General features: G+C 37.8%; 1 protein-coding gene and 1 long non-coding RNA gene across 4 annotated transcripts in view; one reads left to right on the forward strand and one right to left on the reverse strand.

Moving 5' to 3' along the window:
* rapgef2a (Rap guanine nucleotide exchange factor 2a) overlaps positions 1 to 17366 on the forward strand; it is a 124723-nt gene that overhangs the window by 11061 nt on the left and 96296 nt on the right. The gene's annotated exons all lie outside the window — the stretch shown is intronic.
* Positions 1652 to 11888, reverse strand: LOC132841892 (uncharacterized). Of its 3 annotated transcripts, none has more exons than XR_009647976.1 (5): positions 11770 to 11888; positions 9995 to 10112; positions 7768 to 9472; positions 2610 to 7674; positions 1652 to 2259 (listed from the first exon to the last, which is right to left on the reverse strand). It is a non-coding gene; the product is annotated as an uncharacterized LOC132841892 (long non-coding RNA). The 3 variants fall into 3 exon arrangements; XR_009647975.1 differs by lacking the exon at positions 11770 to 11888 and having other exon boundaries at positions 7768 to 7888; positions 9107 to 9472; positions 9995 to 11762; XR_009647974.1 differs by lacking the exon at positions 11770 to 11888 and having other exon boundaries at positions 9995 to 11762.

Below are 17366 nucleotides of genomic sequence, written 5' to 3' on the forward strand. Positions count from 1 at the left end.
ATGGTAATGAGGCTGCATTGTTAGTCCCAGACACCTGGTACTCCTGGACACTAGTAACCTTCAGTACTAGACTTAAGTGTGTGTGTGTGTGTGTGTGTGTGTGTGTGTGTGTGCTGGGTGAGAGAGAGAGAGAGAGAGAGAGAGAGAGAATGAGAGAGAGAGAGAGAGAGAGAGAGAATGAGGAAGAAACTACAACCAAATTATAAGATCTATCACAAAATGATTAACCATTTCACCAAAAATATAATGACAGGTGCAGCCACTGAGTCTGGCACGTGTGTGTGTTTGTGTGTGTGTGTGTGCATGCGTGTGTGTCAGTCAGTCTGTCCTGTCTGTTTCTTAGTCTGTGTTGAAATGTTTACTTTGTTAGGGATTAGATGTCATTACCAGGATTAACCTGCCTCTTTAAATAGTCCCTCTGCTGAGAAGTGTAGGTTACTGATTTCAATGATACACACACACACACACACACACACACACACACACACACACACACACACACACACACATACCTCACAATGGTATTATGTAAGACATTTAACCCATAATCAATCACTAAAAGGTCTTAAAGTTATTTGGGTGATTCCATGATAGAGATATGATTTAGCCTTTGTGTAGCCCTTAAAATGGATCCATGTTTCAAACATTAAATATAAAAAACTTATATTAGCTTAGCATGATTTTGTTTGAATTTTTTGTATAATCCAGTGTATAATTTGTATAATCGATAGAAATAGAAAATAGGGGGGGCACGGTGGCTTAGTGGTTAGCACATTCGCCTCACACCTCCAGGGTCGGGGTTCGATTCCCGCCTCCACCTTGTGTGTGTGGAGTTTGCATGTTCTCCCCGTGCCTCGAGGGTTTCCTCCGGGTACTCCGGTTTCATCCCCCTGTCCAAAGACATGCATGGTAGGTTGATTGGCATCTCTGGAAAATTGTCCGTAGTGTGTGATTGCGTGAGTGAATGAGAGTGTGTGTGTGTGCCCTGCGATGGGTTGGCAGTCCGTCCAGGGTGTATCCTGCCTTGATGCCCAATGACGCCTGAGATAGGCACAGGCTCCCCGTGACCTGAGGTAGTTCGGATAAGCGGTAGAAGATGAATGAATGAATGAATGAAAAAAGGAGAGTTCAGAGAGTTTTCTGCTTCACGTAATCCTCAGGACAACGGATCCTCAGCGGCTTCTCGATGAAAGTGTGACGTTGTGGAAAAGTCAACTGTTTCACGGTTGCGCGAATATTGTGCAAACTAAAATGTACTTATGTTTATATTTATAAGGAAATGTGAATGAAATTTATTTAGCTTTACTTCATGTACATATTTGTAAACGTAATACATCGGCTTACACACAAGGAAACCGATGGTGGGTTAGTAAACGTTGCATGACGTTCCTGCAACGTTCTAACAACCTCTGCTGTAGCAATGGCTTGCTTCACAAGCTTATAACAACGTTGACACACAGAAAACTAATTAATCATTAACCAGTGATTATTTTTCTTTATTTTACAGAAAATAAGTCAACCACCTTCTGACCAATCAGATGCTAGAATTCAACAGCACCGTGGTATTAGATCATTTTAGCGAACTATTATAGCTAGCTAACATTTTTAGTGAACGCAAGAACAAAATGGTTCGATCTATTGAGGTTGCATCAGTCGTATTAACAGTCGAGATCATAGTGTTTTCTGTTTTTTTTTTTTTTTATTATTATTAATTTGCTGTGGTATTGTTGTGTGTGATTGTGCGTGATTTTTAAAGTATTGGCACCCTATCCAGAGTGTGCACTGCATCTCTCGGGATAGATTCCATGTTCCATGTGATCTTGTGTACAGAAAATGGATGGATAGATGGATCCATTATCTATGAAGAGTTGGAAGTGAAAAATTTATTATAAATAATAAATATCAGAAGGTGGACTGTCTATTATAGACAGGGGATGGAATAATGTGGAAACAGGGTCATAAGGACAGCCATCAGTTTGGGTTCTCTGGTCCACGAGGTTAGGTAGAGGGGTTTGAGTCGAGGAAGTGCTAGTAAGAGGCCCCCTCACAATATGGAACAGCAGATGAGGATGCTCGGGAGGTCAGGAGAACAGAGCTGTTCCAGACACGTAATGAGCTCATGGGTGATATGAAGTAGCTGGAAGCGGCGATAGCTCTCCATGACATCAGCGGGCACTGGCCTTGGGTAGGGAGAAGGACGAGGATGGTGAGGTGAGGACATGATGGGGCGACCAGGATGAGCTGGCTGACGCGAAGGATCTGAGGGGAGATAAGGGGAGTTAGAGGAGATAGAGGAACGGGAGCTTGAGATAAGTGTAAACAAGTCCAGCCTGAGCAAGGACAGGCTGAGATCATAACATGAGATCAAAACAAAGTTGAAGCTTTTAGCAGTTTAGAGGAGTCATCAAAGCACTCCATTTTTTGTGTACACAAGCAACAGTATAGCAGCAATAGTTTAGCAAAAGTTTTAGCAATAGTGACAACATAAGATGACAAATAGATAAGAGCTTTCTGTTAACATAATAACTTTTGACATAAACCAGACTCATAGAGTGACTTATAATCATTAAAAATCATGTATAGAAGAAAATAGCAAAGGAGAAACTTACCCATTGTAGTTGAATGAAGGATTAATCTTCAGGACGTCTGGCATGGAAAAACTTAGAGGCAAATGTAACTTCGACCAGGGAGTGAGGCTCTTTTTTGAGCACACTTTTAATAACAAAATTGTTGTTTAGACATAATTGTTATGTCGAACGAAGAAGACCCAGGGTCACAGGCCTGGGCTCCCGGACCTGGGCCCCGGGGAACTAAGGGGAGGAAAATCCATAAATGGGCATATGGGCAAAAGGTGAAGGAAAAACAAGGGGATTGTAAGGAACAGGACGTTACAAAAACATATGAGATGATTCCGGTAAATAAGGTGACATAATGATAAGGTGAAATGAAAACGGGTCTGTGAGGAGGGGAACCAATAAGAAGGCGCTTGGAAGCGTATATATAGAGGAGAATTTTTGGGGCCAAATGTGTATGTGTAAAAAAAAACGTTACTTTGCAGGACCGTCCTGAGGGTTTTTTTGTTTTTGCATGCCGATGCTCTTCATGAAGATGCTCTTTTTTTGGGTTTTTGGGATTTCTTTTGTTACTTTCAAATTGGCAAATTCTCTTAGAGAATTGTTAGCTGATTGACCACAATAAAGAAGTTTGCTCATTCTCATCCAGGTCTGAGGAGCTTTCCCATTGTTTTAATTCGTATTAATGTTAGTGCTATCAGTAAATTAAGTTTAAGTAACAATTATATAGTATAAAAGTATTATAAAGTATATCAGTATAATTCACCCTGATATGTGCCGACTTGGAGACGGGCTCTAAGTTCCGACATATTTAATGACATCCTTCCTATATGTTGAGTTATATTTCCTAAAAAAACAGTAAAACTAATTTTTCACTATATAACATATAGGTAGTGTCTAGCAATAATAAAAAGTGCAGCAATGTTTTTTTTTGTTGTTGTTGTTGTTTTTTTTTTGGATTGCAGTGATTTCCTCAGTGGAATCCTCCAATACAAACAGTACTTTTGTTCATGGTAGGCTCTCGACTCCAAAGATTCTCAAGCCGGCAAATCCACAGGTATCACCTTACTTGTCCTTTGTTGTTTGTTTCAGGTTTCTGTGGCATGGTATTGTCTTTAAGGTAAGAGTATTTATCCGAATCCTTTACGACTTTTTTACAATCCTGAGAATTCGCTCAGCAAAAGTGTCTTTGTGAATCGATTAAAAATATTCAAAAAAACTCTCGACACCACTTCAGCTTGCCAGTTGTGTGAAACTTTCCCGATGAACGCACCGATAGAAACGTATTTAAACCTACTGGTTAGAGTATACAGCTACGTTATTTATTGATTTGATGGTGATTAGTCAGTGCTTTTGGTATCACGTGTCAGTTTTAGCGTTTGTCTCAAGCGTTTGTTTTAGGTTCTTTCACCTCAAGGAGGTAAAGTGAAATTCTAATCAAAAAGTTATTCTTAGGTCAAAATGAAATGAAGAAGAAAAAAATAAAAATCTGCCTTCTTTCTCGTGGATCTTTTCTACAATACTTGATGCTTGATTTGTGGCCTTTATGTGCCAAGAAAGCATTTCCCACACTGTTATCAACCCCCACCAGCTTGAAATGTTGACATAAGGCAGGTTGTGTGCATGGGTGTACTGTTGGGTGTGACGTTGAGCCAAAGTCTGGTTCTACTCTCTGTATGTACAGCAGAGATCAGGGATCTGTAGGTTATATATAGAATAGATAGAATACTGCTCTCTCTCTCTCTCTCTCTCTCTCTCTCTCTCACACACACACACACAAACACACACATTGTGTGCCTAAGAGTGAGTTCAAAGTGAACTTGTTATTGTTGGTGTCAAGTGTGTTCAGTCATACAGGCATTGAGTGAGCCGCTGACAGGAAGTTTTATCAGTATTGAACTTTATTGATTGTTCCTCGAGCAGATAAGAGCGACATCCTACCATAAGCTTCCTTCCTCCTTAACCTTCAATTAAACCTCCTCTTCAAGTTTACAACACACACACACACACACACACATACACACACACACACACACACACACACAAGACTTTACAATGCCTATATAGTTACTACCAGGAAACAAGCTCACAAACCACACCCCCTTCTTCCTCTCTTACACACACACACACACACACACACACACTGGATTAGAACCGCCCCTTTGCTTTTGAAAATTCCTCATGCCACAGATTCCACAAGGTCTTTCCTTTAAATTCATTTAAGATTCTGCTCCAATGTTGATTGAATCCCATAATTTCTCGATTAGATATTGAACATCTGGTGACCAGTGAAGAACATCTGGTGACCACTGAAGTTCACCGAACTCACAATTGTGTCCATAAGAGCAGTTTGGGATGACTTGTGCTATGCGATAGGACGCATTATCATCATCATCATCATCATCACCCAACTGAATTGCAAGTTGGGTCACTGGTTTCCTGTGAACTGACACTTTTATTGAGATTCTTTCTTTAGATTTTGTTATTGTGCATCCTGAGATGCTTTTCTGCTCACCATTGTTGTAAGAAGTTTCTTCTGGAATTTTTTCCCACACTATTCTGTGTTAACTATCAAAAAAATCTCATGAGATCAATTTCAAATTCTGAAATATTCAAACCAGCTTGTCTAGCACTAACAACCGCCTGACAGTCATATCAGGTTCGACATTTCGACTTGACTGATGCTAGAGAGATTTAAATAACCAGTGTCACATTAACTAATCTGAGCTTCTGCTTTATGTCCAAACCATTAGTTAACTGTTAGACTACTAATTTCATTATTGCATAATGTAAATAAACAAGTTGGATTTTATTAGTCATTCTGAAAGCCTGATTTAACAGTGTTCATTTATATTTTATACACTTTTTAGATAGGCATGCCATATTGACATGTTTAGATCTTAATTTAATAGAAAGAACCGTAGCTAGACGGGGTGGACGGTGGCTTAGTGGTTAGCACGTTCGCCTCACACCTCCAGGGTCGGGGTTCGATTCCCGCCTCCACCTTGTGTGTGTGGAGTTTGCATGTCCTCCCCGTGCCTCGGGGGTTTCCTCCGGGCACTCCGGTTTCCTCCCCCGGTCCAAAGACATGCATGGTAGGTTGATTGGCATCTCTGGAAAATTGTCTGTAGTGCGTGAGTGAATGAGAGTGTGTGTGTGCCCTGCGATGGGTTGGCACTCCGTCCAGGGTGTATCCTGCCTTGATGCCCAATGACGCCTGAGATAGGCACAGGCTCCCCGTGACCCGAGGTAGTTCGGATAAGCGGTAGAAGATGAATGAATGAATGAACCGTAGATAGATCTGATACGTGTAATGAGGGTTGGTGTATAAATTGAACAAATTACATGAAACTATTGATAGTGTATTGATTGATAGTATATATCATTTACTATACATATATGTACACGTATATAAACATATACATTAATTTCTAACCATAATGAATGACGCCAGCAGAGGACAGTATATTCACAGTTATCCACAAGTTAACGCGTATTAGTATTAAGACATATCACATATCAAAGTAATGCAATGATCTATACTGCTTTTTTTTAAATAGTAAAATAAAACTGGGGGAAATGAAATTTTTAGCTGAAAATAAAAGTCATTTGCTAAGTGACTTCGAGAATGATCTACACATTTTAACAGTAGAGTCATGAATAGGATTATTTTGTATAAGTTAAGTAAATGAATACGTTTTGTTGACATGGATGTGAATTTATTATGGGTTATTGTGGTGCTTGCGTTAAAAACCAGCACTGACTAGTCCGGAGCTGGGAGGATAGAGTTCATACAGCCAGCACAACAAGAGACAAGAGATTATAGGGCATAAGATGTCATGTCCTACTTCAAACTCCTTCTTTCTACTTTTTATGCTATCTAACAAAATATATATACATATAAATACAGTATAATGTGTTAACAGAGCAAAATAAGGAGGTCAATACAAAAAAATATTTGCGAGTTTTTCATTTTTTTAAATTTATTTTTTTTACCTGGTTGTTTTTTTTATGTTCTATTAATTTGTCAAACCTTCTAATTGCGAAGCACCTTAAATTCTCATTCACAAACATGCCCTGATCCAACTCTCGCTGCTCTTGCGGAAAATCTATGAATCTCTGATCCATTCTGTCCAATAAAAAGGCAAATATATACATAAAAAAGATTCACTACACTGAAGTAACGTGCCATTATCTGTGAGTAAACAAATGACAAACTGTTTTGTTACAGTCAGCATACATGCTGCAAAAAAAAAAGAACATTGGATCTGGACCAGAAAACCAATCAGTGCGCTTGGTTTAGTATTCAGTCCACATCTATCTATCTATCTATCTATCTATCTATCTATCTATCTATCTATCTAACTATCTATCTATCTATCTATCTATCTATCTATCTATCTATCTATCTATCTATCTATCGAAATCCACTGTAATTGGAAAATAGAACAAAGGTGGGAAATAAACGCACACGTTTCCACAAAAACTTCCGCTTACATTTTAATCACTCCCAACTTCTTCTTTCGTACAATTGCTTATTTCTCTTACCCAGGCGTATCTATACAACATAAGGACTTTTTCTTTTAATACACAACATGTAACTATTCTACAAGCTGTATAATTTCATCCCTGAACCACAAGAACATACATATTGGCCATTTTCCTGCCCATCTATACCTGTGGCCGTTTGTGTCGTTCTACATTAATTCGATCTGATTGCATATTCCAAAATTACTGTTTTTATTTACCTTAAACATTGTAATCGATTCAAATATCTGTTTACGTATATTCTCATTACACATATTCAAAACTTTGGTGTTGCATTTACACCCCTGCAAAAGGTACTTTTTTAAAATCCAATCAGTCCCTATTTTGGCACTATAGTGGTATAAGTGTGTGTATAGCAGTACCGTGTACACTTCCTAGCCACTTTGTTAGACAAACTACCTCGTGGGTGCTGTAGATGAACCCGTAAATTATATTTGTTAGGTTCTCTGTTTACAGAAGCTGATAGTTTATGCCCTTGATGGCTGGTATTCCTGTTTTCTTTTAAGCCTTCTCTTATGACGGGTCAGGTTCTGCTCTGTGAAACCACTTTCACCTGCATACACACATGCACACAAACGGTCAACATACAGATACAAAGGAATAATAAGCTTCTCTGTGTGTGTGTGTGTGCGTGTTGTCTAAGTACCTTGGTTGTCTGCATGCTGGCTGCGTGTATAGATAGCAACCAGTCCGAACACGCAGAACACAGTAATGGCTACGACTATGAAGAGCAACTCAAATCCTGAGAACGGAATCTCCATAACACTCTACGCAGACACACATACACATGCCTGCTTACAACACAAACAAAAACTTGCTTGGATGCTGAAATATAAAATATACACAGTTGTTTGTATATAATATGTAGAGGAATTTGTGTAATTTGTGCATTTATGTGTGTGAGTGAAAACAACCTAAAAACACTATAATTTATTCTACTTTAAACCTCTGAATGACAGCAACTTAACCAATACATGCTGTATGCCAGACTTCAACAAAACAACGTTTCACAATTCCTACATCTTGCATTAGACCTTTAAATGTTAACTGTTCAATTAAAATGTTGAAAAAGTCTTTTTAACCTTTTTTTTAATTGTCCACCAGCTCTCTGTCTCTTCACATGGCCGTGACCTTAAAGCTGATCAATATTAATGAACGTCGAAATGTGAAACGCGATGCCAAGGCTGGTCTCCAGTATGGCTGGAGATTACACTGCCTCCTTGTATTAAGGGACAAATTTTGGAAAATGCAGGAATGAAACCGTAGTTAAAGCTTGCTATAATTCAATTGTGTTGGAAAGACTCAACTAATATATTTGCATTACCATGTCATGAATTTCCTCTGGGATCAATAAAGTATCTATCTATCTATCTATCTATCCATCCATCCATCCATCTATCTATGGCTTTATCAAGCTGCCATGCTGATTTCATGGCACGTCCAGGGTTGACAGGACGAAGTTGTAATTATTAGCAGAATTTTAGAAAAGCATTAAAAAAGAACCTTGCTGTATATTTTACAAATAGTTAAGATTCATAATTATTGGAAATTCTTCCAGGAGCACTTGAACACAGAGTATCCCTTTTCCCTGTAGTCCCCTAAGGCCTCTGTTGACATATGCACAATGTCGAAAACAAGTGTCTCCATTGCTTTCACACTCACACACAGACACACACACACACACACACACACACACACTATTTACATAGCACATCTGACTCTTTTATAATCAAAGAAGGCAAGACAAACCACAAATTACTCATTACATCTGACTGAATATAATAAAGTTGAACAAAATTTAATAGCACAACAAAAAGACAAAAAAAATGTAGTTTTAAGGACATACAAAAATTTTGCATATCTACATGTCTGAGTCAATTTTCAGTCAAAATTGTGAGCTCAGTGTGTGTGTGTGTGTGTGTGTGTGTGTGAGTGTGTGTGTGTGTGTGTGTGAAAGACAGCGAGAGATATGTAGAATCTTTTACCTTCAGAATGAAAAATCCTAAATTCACGTAAAAAATATTTTAGAGTTTCTTACAAAAATACTTCTTCTAGGAGGTTTTTAGAGCAGCCAGTAAACCACATCAGCATGACACACACACACACACACGCACCTTTCAGACATGCCCTTTTGGTCAAATATAACCACGCTCCCATTATCAGTCTGCTGACGGATATAAAGTGCAGTATCAGAATCCGGGTTTGAGATACGGCGTAAGGAAACCCTGGAGTTACGTATAAAATTTACGTATAAAAAAAGTCTGTTGGCGTAACTGTTGATCCAGTCATTCCAAATGAGGCCGAGGCTCAGACTATGAGCGGTTCTTGATGTTCTTGGGGTATTTCTTTAGCTAGAACAAGCAAGAAAGGGATAGAATGTGTATGTGAGAGAGAGAGAGAGAGAGAGAGAGAGAGAGAGAGAGAGAGAGAGAGAGCATAATTTTAATAATAATAGTTTTTTGTTGCTTTATATTTTTCCTAAGGGCCATGTGCAATCTCTTTCCTCTTTCTAAACCTTGTTATTACATAATATGACTATATGGCCAAATGTATGTGCACCCCTGACCATCACAAAGATGTGCTGGTTCTTCCTCAGACCGCAGCCATTATGTTGGAGGCAGAACAAATGATTCTCACTAACAAATGAATGATCCCAAATTTAACAACAGCCTCATTCCTACATCTATTACATGCCTTCACAGAAGACTGGAGTTTATTTTTAAATGACTAATTCTGGAACGGGATGTTCAACAAATACATGATCCTCTAATCCCAGTTTTTGGGTTCTTCTTCTTTTCTGAAAGGTGGAAAACCTGCTTTGTGTTTTGTGTCTACGAGTTTTGTAAACACTACTGAAGATGTGATGTTAATACCTGTACCGTTCGAAGGTATACATCGCTCATGGATCATGCCATGCAACGTAAACAGACTGAAGACGAACAGAGAAAAAAGAATGATGTAGCACTCCAGCTCAGTGAAGGGAGAGGCCATCTGCCACACACACACACACACACACACACACACACAAACACACACAGAAACAAATATTATATCATTTTGACTTTAAGAATCTTTCCTGATTTTTGAAAATTGTATGAGTATGACAGCAATTTTTAACAAATGCATGACTACAAAATGACAACGTTAATTGTGCAACTAAATTACTAACCAGCCTGGACGTTTGCTCCTCAGACACACCAGAGTGCTGCGACATCAAATACACCACACACCCCGAAACGACACACAATTCTTACTGTAGTTTCAAGACTCGTGCAGGTAACCACAACACTTTTAACACTTTTAAATGCTCACTGAGGGACGGTCAACCGTGTCTGTAGCTTGTGTGTGTGTGTGTGTGTACTTTGTAATATAATATGGTGAGCTGGTAAAGCTGTAGCCAGGCTCGTATTGCCAGCTGAGTTAGGCTAATGAATGGTCTGCCTTAGATACTGGTCTGCAGTTACACACACACACACACACACACACACACACACACACACAACAAACAAATGTGAACTGAATAATTATCTACACTCCAGGCTGACTCTGAATGTCTTGTTAGCACAGCATGGCTTCAAAATGTTGTGTGTACATGTATCCATGACACACAACACACACAAAACCATAACTGGTTTTCGGATCTGACCTTAAGAACAAATGTAGACGATTCTGGGAATTTTTTTTTCTTAGTTCTTGCTTTAGGTTGGTAGATTTCTACCCCATTCCCATGATGTCTAATTCCTGATCTCCTGAGTTCCTGTCTTCGCTTTAAAGCTCTTCTCTCCAGTTATATGTGTATAATGTAGCAAGTAGGGGGCATGGCTTAGAGGAGAAACGGTGTCATTGGGGACGCCGTTATTTGTAATGGCTCAAATGTTTCATCAATCCTTGTCTACATTACAATGCTGTTATTCAGTGTAATCGTGTTCTGTGACTGTGTGTGTGTGTTTGTGTGTGTCATGTTGTCCATTTTATTGAAGGGCACCAAATCTTCATACCTGGCTTCATACCTAGAAGGTGTTCAAGCACAATGTCACTTTCTCCACATCCCAAGTGTTCCACATTCCCCTTCTTTAGTTGGAAACCAGTTAGAACAAAGTAAATTTATAATAACATACTTTACATATTATGTCGTATTACTCTGGTTATATAGGAAGCCTTAGGTACTGTAGAAATAAAACCGACACACTTTTAAATAGATCACTTTGGATTTTTTTTGTATTAGTGATTTTGTTGTTGCTGTTGTTGTTTTGGATTCCTGTTCTATTTCTCATTCCTGCCCTGAGGGATTAATTGGGTGAGGAAAAAAGAGATCAACTGTTGCTACAGACATGTTCGGGTTGCAGCGCAAAACTAAAAATAAATAAATAAATAAATAAATAAATAATAAAAAAAATAAATAAAAAAAAATTTATATACATATATCTATATATATAGATATATATATCACAGAAAAAAAAGCTTTCTTGTTCTTGTTACTCTAATTCATTAGATCAGGTACATCTTCCAACCAACAAAAAGATTGATTTTTTTCTTATTCTTAGCTTGGGAACTACATCACCTCTGTTAATAAGGTTGTTTTGTTTATTCATCCATTTATTACCATTTATTATTTCTAATATCTGGATAAATAAAGTTCTATGCTCACCGTTTTCTCTTCATCTACCCTCTAGTCGATGGACTCCATTGATCAAATGATTTTCCGTGTTGTGTTGTGCCACATGCAGTTATCACAATCCCCAGCTCTACATCTAACCTCAAGCCATTTGTGCAGTTTTATGCCACGCTTCTCTTCCTCTTTTTAGGCAGGTTCCCTTAAAACGAACTACTGGAAAAAAACAACAAGCTGGTTATAAGCAACAAGTGAATCATCATCAATTTTCTTTCAGGGGTGTTTTTTTTTTCAAAAACAAAATGGAGAAGTGAAATATCTTAGTATAACAGTATATAAACCATAACAAATAAATCACGCTATACTATCTGAATGACTGATTTTCATTTTTACATATATAGCAGTTTTTTCCCCTCAGACTCCACATAATACTTGGAAAATACCTGGAAATTGAAACTAACAAAAAAGTAACACAAGCAAAAGAAGATGGCTTTATTTGTATTTATTTAAGTTATTTAAAGTTAGTTATTTTTTTTAGCATGTAGTAGTAGTAGTAGTAGTAGTAGTAGTAGTAGTAGTAGCTAACACTTGAATGTTAGCTAGCAAAGGATAAACTAGCAGGATTTCTTTATATATATATATATATATATATATATATATATATATATATATATATATATATATATATATATAGCTCTAAACAGTATCAGCTATTAAACAGCTCATTGCATGTTATTTAATATAGTCCAACTACAATAGGGTTTAGCAACATTTTCACCTCACATTTTTTGTTTCCCAACAAAACAAACAAACACCCCCAACAAACCTCTTAACCAAGTATTACAGGATTCATTAACACATTTCTCTACCTGCTAATTTTGCTAGGTGACCTGAATGCTAGGTTGATGTTTGGGCTTCTGGTTGTTTTTGCTATACAGCTACACACTAGATGTGGTTTTCCAAGAGTCATTCAAACATTAGCTGCATACACCCTCTGTAGCATAGCATGTGTATGCTACGTTAGGGCCATGCCTATCACTTCTCCTTTGAACACCTGTCTGTTCTTCTGTGGGCCAAAAGACGAGTTCCTACCAATTTTGAAACAGCAACTAAACATATACGTAGCAGATTTGGGCCTTGTCTTGACTGTATGCATACTTAAGCCACATACAGTGAAAAAAATTTGGAAGATTACCTTGAAAAAATCTTGAAAACAATTTTTACTCAGCAAAGGCTAGTAAATTTACAAAATGTTGCCAAGTAGAAGCCTAAACATAATTATTAGTAGCTTTAATTAGAAATGTTTAAGTTTTCTTGAGAATTCCCAGTCAATTTTATTGACTCTTTGTTTGTAAATTTTACTTAAGTAATTCTTAGAAATATATAATGATTTATTGAATTTTTTAAAACCTAGTTATCTTTTTCGTTATCTTGAGTAACTTTTGAGTCTTATTACTTATTACTAATTTGTGATGTTTTCAATAAAAAAACACAGACATTTTTTAGAGTATTTTATTTTGAATGAAACTCCTGAAAAAGCAGATTAAACAAAGGGAATGACAAAACATTTACAGCATTTGGCAGACGCCCTTATCCAGAGCAACTTTCATTATTTTTATTTTTTTTTTTTTTAATACAACTGAGCCCCGTGACCAGAGAATAGTTCAGATAAGCGGTAGAAAATGAATGAATACAACTGAGCAATTAAGGTTTAAGGGCCTTGCTCAGGGGCCCAACAGTGGCAGTTTGGTGGACCTGGGATCAAACTCACAACGTTCTGATTGGTAGCCCAACACCATAACCACTAGGCTACCACATGCCCAACAAACAGACAAGAAAAGAATGGACATATTCATTATAATTAACTGCTGTTGGCCAAAAACATGCCGAAAATTGTTTAGCATCTTTATCCTGTCACAGGTGCTTCAATGTGTTTTTGTCTATAAAACAGAGCACAACAATTTAACGTAACAATAAAACAAATAAACCTCTGCTTCTGTTTTCTTTAGCAGCACTGCATTACTTACATTACACTGAATAACAATATTTCTGCACACACTTTTGTACAATCTTTTACAGTATAGTACAAACTGCTCTAATTTACATTAACAAGCCTTTTAGAACATTCTCACTAGTGTAAGTGTCAAACAAAATGGCCAACTAGTGGACTTACATTAGTAGCTTTCTATGTAAAGAGCTAACATTCAGAGAAATTTTTAAAGCATCCAGCCCAAGAAAGATTATATGAAAGATTTCAAATGTGTTTCTCAGCTTTGGGGATAGCTTAAGTTCAGAGAGTAAATGAAGGCCATAAGCAGAAGGCACGCATTAGTGAGATTCTTGCATTCGAACAGCACCTCAGTTCCCTCAATGATGATGATGAGTTCAGCAATGGCATCTTCCTCTCCTGCAGTGCTGCCCGGTATAATGATCTTTATAACATGATTGATGGAACAGAGATTCGGTCTCACCATCATTTAATTTGTTATTACATGAAGAAAGAGGGAAAAATTCTAGAAAAAGACAGACTAAATCCAGAAGAACTGTGTCTGCAAGATACGTAAAAATAAACTACCAGCAAAGCTACAGTACTGTAAAAGGTTTTAGGCACTTTAGGCAGTGTAATGTGAATTTCAGCGGTAAGTGTTTTAAAAGTTGTAGCATTTTGTTTGACTCAAAGCTGCATTTTTTACACAACCACCTCATGCTGTGAGACCTGCGATAAACAAAAGATGTGCACAAACACATACACGCACTTATAAACCAATTCAGAAGACGTAAACAGCAGTGGTCCAGAAGAAAGTTCAGTATCATATTTTTTTAACATTTGCAACCGAATGAAAATTTTACACAAATACCTTTAAGATTTAATAATGTAGTATTTAAAAAATGTGTGTGTGTATGTGTGTATATGTTTGTATATCTATAGAAATCTGTGTAATACTGCAGTATTGCACTTAACCTTGCATGAGCTTGAATGGTGAGTACAAGTGCAATCTGTAGAACATATGTTAGAAATGTTAATGTCAGGAATAGATTTTTATTATCAAATTTGAATACATATACTCTATAGATCTTGTTGGTTTGAAATTTGACAAATTACTTTATTCTGGAACAACTTCATTCATGTACATACTGTATGAACAATAAGTGTTCACCTATCTGACAGTGTTAAGGCTGCCTGAACATGTACAGTACTAGAAAATTGTATAGGTTCAATAGGGAGAATAATCTCTGTTTAATTTGATTAATATACATCAGATTCTTATGGATTTTATCAATAAAACAAAGCAGTGTAGTTGATGTGGATTAATGATGTGGTTTAAAGTTAATTTCAGGGGCTCGGGTTTGTAAATATGACTTTCGTAGCTGTACGTGTCCAATTTCTAATTGAGGAAACTTATTTATAATTCAGGTAGCACACGAGGGGACAATTATTTCAATTTGTCATATCATTAGATGACAAAACACTAAGTAAATATTACCTGGGCAGTTCCGTTTGAATTCACTTATGTATTTAAGCACAATAAATGAAAATGAAACCACAAGTATATTATTGAATTAAACGTGACATTTTGAAGTAAAAAGACAAAATATGCATTATTATACATTTGTTTGTTAAATGTACTTAAATTATGCTATATTTATTTACAAGCTTAAAAAAATCACTTTTGATTTAAGCACAGGATTAAATCAGATTATTATTATTCATTCATTCATTCATTTTCTACCGCTTATCCGAACTATTCTCTGGTCACGGGGAGCCTGTGCCTATCTCAGGCGTCATTGGGCATCAAGGCAGGATACACCCTAGACGTAGTGCCAACCCATCACAGGGCACATTCTCATTCACTCACGCAATCACACACTATGGACAATTTTCCAGAGATGCCAATCAACCTACCATGCGTGTCTTTGGACCGGGGGAGGAAACCGGAGTACCCGGAGGAAACCCCCGAGGCACGGGGAGAACATGCAAACTCCACACACACAAGGCGGAGGCGGGAATCGACCCCCCCGCCTTGTGTGAAATTATATACAAATTAATTCACCTAGTTTTCATTCAGTTTTCAAAAAAAATAAAAGCTGGCAGAAACGTTCTCAAATCTGATTGGTCAGACGGTATTCTTTCATCTTCTAAACATTAGCATATAGTTCCAGCTATAATTCCAATCACCTGTTAATATGTTATTGTTACCATAGTAACAGCTTATTTTAACCGTAAGGCCGATCTTTAACGTTTTACGCCACTGGAGAACGGAGGACGTTGCAGTTTCGTGGTAATATAACAAGCTTCTTAATTGTCAAAAGTGGAAAAGGAAAAAAAAGGTCAACAAACACTGAGGCTGATGGGTGTTTGGCTTTGTGCTGCTGTGCCAGGTACTTTAAACTGAAATTTGCGCACCCAGGAGATGATGTAGCGCCGAAGAGATGGACTGCCATGCGATAGTCTTGAGGCTCTTTCTCTAAGTCTCCTCCTTCCTACCACAGAAACCTTAGAAAATTGCGTTCGTCTGGAGGGACAAGGAACTGATGAAACATCCTTTCTATGTCACAAGTAACTGCCACTAGTTCCTTTCTGAAGCGACAAAGTACTCCCACTAAAGGGTTAATTAGGTCAGGTCAAGTCAGAAGAGTGTCATTTAGAGATATACCACAAAACTTAGCTGAACAATCAAACACAACCCTCAGCTTATCTGGTTTCTGAGGGTGGTACACCCCATGGTGTGGAATGTACCATACAGTCTCACCTTCAGGTATCTCTGGGGCTAGTTCAGCATCACCTTTGTTAACGATCTCCTCCATAAAGGCCTTGTAATGATCAGAGTATTGCTTGTTAGACTTGAGCCTTTTCTTCAAATGCTGCAAACGAGCCTCTGCTAGCCGCTTGTTATTTGGCAGTGAGGGTTGGCCATTACACTTGAAAGGGAGAGGAAGTTCATAATGTCCATTATCCTTCTGTTTCATATTGGCACTAAGATGCTGTATGAAACGAACATCCTCTTGGGACACAGTTTTATCCTCATAACCTTTCTCGTTGAAATCAGACTCTAGAATCTTCAAAACATCGTTGGGTAATGGGACTGGTATTTCTTTCACCGCAACTCTATGAACGAATCTCTGATTTCCCTGTCTGTCTAGGTGTGGATTAGAAAGGCCTATAATACTCCAGCCAAGTTCAGTTCTTTGTGCAAATGGTTCATTTTCACCACCTATTATGACTTCGAGGGGGGCTAGAGCTGATGAGCAGTCATATTCAATTAAAAGTCCAACTTCACAGTTCTGAAGAGGTGGCAATTGATTGGCCAGATGTCTGAGGTGAGGCCATTGCAGTGCTGTCTTTTTGGTTGGGATATAAGACTTGTCAACAGGAATGAAGTCTCTAGTATATGCTTGGTGTAGCTGAATGGAGTTTGTTGCTTGAAGCCCTCGAATTTGCAGCCCAAGCTCAATGATTAACATGTACATGCTAACAGGCTCATAGGACTTTGAAATAAACTATAACACGTAACATATGTCGACATCACATACCTCGCTCCGCTTTACCAAAGGGAACTAAGATGAAATTTAAAGTGACACAAATATATACGGTCATTTACATATAATATGGTGAGCTGGTAAAGCTGTAGCCA

Source organism: Tachysurus vachellii, chromosome 2 (genome assembly GCF_030014155.1).
Source record: "Tachysurus vachellii isolate PV-2020 chromosome 2, HZAU_Pvac_v1, whole genome shotgun sequence".
In the NCBI taxonomy this organism is placed as follows: domain Eukaryota; kingdom Metazoa; phylum Chordata; class Actinopteri; order Siluriformes; family Bagridae; genus Tachysurus; species Tachysurus vachellii.